The sequence below is a fragment of the Nothobranchius furzeri genome, chromosome 15, assembly GCF_043380555.1.
Source record: "Nothobranchius furzeri strain GRZ-AD chromosome 15, NfurGRZ-RIMD1, whole genome shotgun sequence".
In the NCBI taxonomy this organism is placed as follows: domain Eukaryota; kingdom Metazoa; phylum Chordata; class Actinopteri; order Cyprinodontiformes; family Nothobranchiidae; genus Nothobranchius; species Nothobranchius furzeri.
In genome coordinates, this window is record NC_091755.1 from 35,186,897 (window position 1) to 35,191,476 (window position 4,580).

At 41.3% G+C, this 4,580-nt stretch overlaps 1 pseudogene; it reads left to right on the forward strand.

The window, feature by feature from the left end:
* The first annotated feature begins 255 nt into the window (after positions 1 to 255).
* On the forward strand, positions 256 to 1,125 carry LOC139063259 (uncharacterized; annotated as a pseudogene).
* The last annotated feature ends 3,455 nt before the right edge of the window (positions 1,126 to 4,580 follow it).

Genomic DNA, 4,580 nt, shown 5'->3' on the forward strand with positions numbered 1-4,580 from the left:
CACCTGGCGGTAAGGCGTTTGCTGTTTCCTGTTTTCAGTGTTGCAATACGTGTAGCTGTTTGGTGTTTGGGACTCACTAAAACTTATTTAACTTCTCTGTACTAGGATTTCTCTGAGTTATTGTAGCACATAAGCACACTAAAACACACATTTTCTGTTGTTCCACCTAGCTTTTAGGGAACCATTTGAGTTTGCACGCAGTTTAGTTGGTGTTGACCAGTTTGCTCATCCAGTTAGCTTAGCCTCAGCACGGCTATGGCTACTTCTGTCTCTGCTTCTCCATCTCCTATCTCTTGCTCTCTGTGTCAGATGTTTAGTTACTCCTCTGCCTCCTTTAGCGATAATGGTACGTGTAATAAATGTAGCATTTTTGTAGCTTTGGAGGCGAGGGTGTCGGAATTGGAGTCCCGGCTCCGCGCTGTTGAAAAACCCATAAACAGCCATAGTTACTTAGCTAGCGCGGGGCTAACTAGCTCAGAACCACCCCGTACCGATCCTCCAGCAGAACCCGAGCAGCCGGGACCTCAGGCCGGCTGGGTGACGGTACGCAGGAAGCATAGAACCCAGCCTGTGGGCCACCACCAACCCGTCCACGTTTCTAATAGATTTTCCCCGCTCAGTGATGCACCCACTGACAAGCTGACTCTGATCATTGGCAGCTCCATAGTCAGAAATAAGGCATTAGAGGCTCCAGCAACCATAGTTAAATGTTTACCTGGGGCCAGAGCGGGCGACATTAAATCTTATCTGAAACTGCTGGCTAAGGATAAGCGTAAATACAGCAAGATTGTTATTCGCACTGGCGGTAACGACACCCGGTTACGCCAATCGGATGTCACTAAAATTAATGTTGCTTCGGTGTGCAAGTTTGCCAAAACAATGTCGGACTCCGTAATTTTCTCTGGCTCCCTGCCTGATTAGAGCAGTGACAACATGTTTAGCCACACACTGTCCTTCAACCGCTGGTTGTCTAGGTGGTGTCCTGAAAACAGCGTGGGCTACATTGATAATTGGAAAACTTTTTGGGTAAAACCTCGTCTGATGCGGAGAGACGGCATCCATCCCTCTTTGGATGGAGCAGCTCTTCTTTCTAGGAACATGGACAGTTTTATTAGTCCTCCATGACAACCCAGGGTCCAGACCAGGAAGCAGAGTCGTAGTTTTGTCGCGAGCGTGTACTTTTATTGGTTCCGTTAGAACCTTAGAATACGCTGCGTTTTCAGGGAGGTTGAGGCCGCAGGTGAGTTTTATCGTACTGACCCTGGTTTGAACTCCCTAATTAGAACTCGTTTTCTATTTTAAGGTGGAATGAAGATTGTCGTACTTGTTCTTCTGTGATAACACACTTCCCTTTTAACTCTCCCGTTATTTAATGGTTTTAAATACTAGGGCGGAAGTTCACTAGAGGCCATCTAGGTAACTATTATATGGGTCCTATCAGGATTAATTTGCGCCTCTGTCAGCAATGTGGGCCGTGGTAGCTAGAAAATGATTCCCGTTAGTTGATCAGGCTAACATGGATTTATCAATTAATCTAATTAACCCACCCTTTGAAATGGTTCCTTCCCACGCTAAACTGAGACTTTTTCAGTGCAAAACAGAGCCTGTTTGAACCATCGAACCATTGTGATCTATAATCCTTAGGGTGTCCCGCTACCAAGGAGGAGGGGAGACTATCTCCCATTACCTAAGGTATCTTTTCTTAATCTGTCACAACCTGAAAACAAGTCCTGAAGCACAGGAACAAGCAATTCAAGGTGGCTTACCTCTCCTTTGGATCTGGCCGGGGCTCCCAACTCAAAGGCTAATAGAGACCTTTAAGAATTGAGAACGGGGATTCTTTTTCCAAAAAGTTCATTTCAAAATTAAAAAATACAAAAAAGAGTAAATTCAAGATTAACAAATCTCCTTAGGAGGATGCTGCTTCTAAAAATCTTCCTGAGAATAACTGGTTGCTGCTACTTCGTCGACTTGTGTCAGCTCTAACTGTCATACACTAACTCTCTTCAACTTCTCTCATCGGACGACCTCTTCTATCCCACCTCTACTCTCTTACTCTCTACCACTGCTCTGTCTGTCTCTAACTGCTCTTTTTATATCATTCTAAAAAAACTGCCAAGCCAAAAATTTTCCATAGTGAAGCAATATCTCAACCAGTCATGAGACAGCCTAAACAATGTAATCATTTGTCAGTTACATACATCTTTTTATCACAAGACAGCAAAACAATGTGATTATTTGTCAGTTTCATATCTTAGTCAAACACAAGACAGCCAAACCCATATGATGTTATATTTGTAAGCTGGTCTCAGTCTCCACCCAAAGTCTAGAACTTTCCACAGAGGACTTTCATTTCCTGAGATGTCTCTTCAGTTGGCCTTCTTCGGTACCACCTCTTCTGCTGTTTCCTGTTCAGTTGGACCACTTCTCCTTATCTTCTGCCTGATTCCACTTGCACGAGTGAGCTCGAGCATATCTTTGCACTCCTTCTTACCTCCTCCATTGTTTCTGGCATGCTAGAGCTTGCAACAGTTTAACACACCCCTCTGCAGCTTCTGTACTGTTACCCACCCACTACCCCATAGAGACAGTGTCCTGCCCACGGCCAAAATCACACAGATTAAATATCAGGCTTAATAAAGCAAATCATGGAAATCTCATAAATATTAGAACAAATTCAACTGAGCAGAAAACTAGAAATATTAGATGTGGGTTTTTGAACATTAGATCAATTTTTTCTAAGACTTTGTTAGTTAATGACTTGTTTTGTGATAATCAGATCTCTTTGCTCTCTCTTACAGAATCCTGGCTGCAGCAAGAGGACTATGTTAGCTTAAACGAGTCAACTCCTTCAAATTATTTAAATCATCATCATATTGCTCGAAGTACAGGGCGAGGAGGAGGAGTAGCAACCATTTTCCATTCGGATTTATTAATCAGTCCCTTACCAATTAATAGCTACAGTTCGTTCGACCATCTTATTCTTAGTTTTCCTAATCCAGATTGCAAAACTGTAAAACCACTCTTGTTTGTAGTTTTATATCATCCACCAGGCCCTTACTCTGAGTTTTTGGATCAGATCTCTGATTTTTTATCTGATTTGGTGCTAAATACTGATAAGGTCATTGTAAAAGGGGATTTTAATATTCATGTGGACATTGACAATGATAGCCTCAAAGTAGCCTTTAGTAATATCTTAGACTCAATTGGGTTTACTCAAAGAACACATAGCTCCACCCACTCCTGCCATCATACATTAGACCTTGTGCTGACTTATGGCATAGAGTGTGAGGAAATAACGATCTTTCCACATAATCCAGTCCTCTCGGACCACTTTCTGATAACCTTTGCATTTTTGTATAACTGAATTCTCGAGACATGAAAGTAAATTTCACTATAGTCGGTCTCTATCTGACAACGCAGTTGCATCTTTTAAATCAACTGTTCCATCTTTACTGTCCTCAGCATCTCAGAGGAATGTAGCAGAGGGCAATATTTTCAGTTCTAGCCCCTCACAAATTGATGCCTTAGTTCATCATGTTAATTCCTTTTTACGTGTGGCATTAGATGATGTTGCCCCTTTAAAAAAGAAGGTAATTAGGGACAGGAAGTTGGCTCCCTGGTTTAATTCTCATTTACGAGCCTTAAAAAAACTCTAGGAAATTGGAGAGAACATGGAACTTTACGCACCATGCGGAGGCCTACCAATCCTGGAAAAATAGTCTTGTGCTTTATAAAAATAAGCTTCGACAAACTAGAACTGCTTATTTCTCAGCATTAATTGAGGAGAATAAGCATAATCCTAAATTTCTTTTAGTACAGTTGCTAAACTTACACAGAATCATAGCTCTGAGCCATCTATTCCCTTAGCCCTCAGCAGCAATGACTTAATGGGATTTTTTACAAGTAAAATTAATTATATTAGAAACAAAATCTTTAGCATCCTCCCTAATGCGATTTCTTCTTCCTCAGTAAGTGAGGCAGCATCAGAGGTGACTGTAGAACCTCATCTGTGCTTGAACCGTTTTGATCCAGTTGAGCTTTCAGATTTATCAAAAATATTGGCTTCATCTAAACATTCAACTTGCATTTTAGATCCAATCCCAACCAAATTATTTAAAGAAGCATTTCCTTAGGTTACTGCCCCCATTCTAGATATAATCAATCTATCCTTAGTAAATGGATATGTACCACAGGATTTTAAGGTTGCTGTAATCAAACCTTCACTTACGAAGCCTTCTCTGGATCCAGATGACCCAATGAATTCTAGACCAATATCTAACCTTCCATTTTTATTCAAAGTCCTGGAGAAAATAGTGGCCATCCAAGTATGTGAGCATTTAAACACTAATGCTCTGTTAGAGGAATTTCAGTCTGGTTTTAGAGAGTATCACAGCACTGAAACTGCATTATTGAAAGTTACAAATGATATTCTCATGGCCTCAGATAAGAATCTTGTGTCTGTTCTAGTCTTGTTAGATCTCAGTGCTGCCTTTGACACAGTTGATCACAATGTTCTTTTCGAAAGACGAACATGTTGTTGGGATCAAAGGAAAAGCGCTAGGCTGGTTTAAATCCTA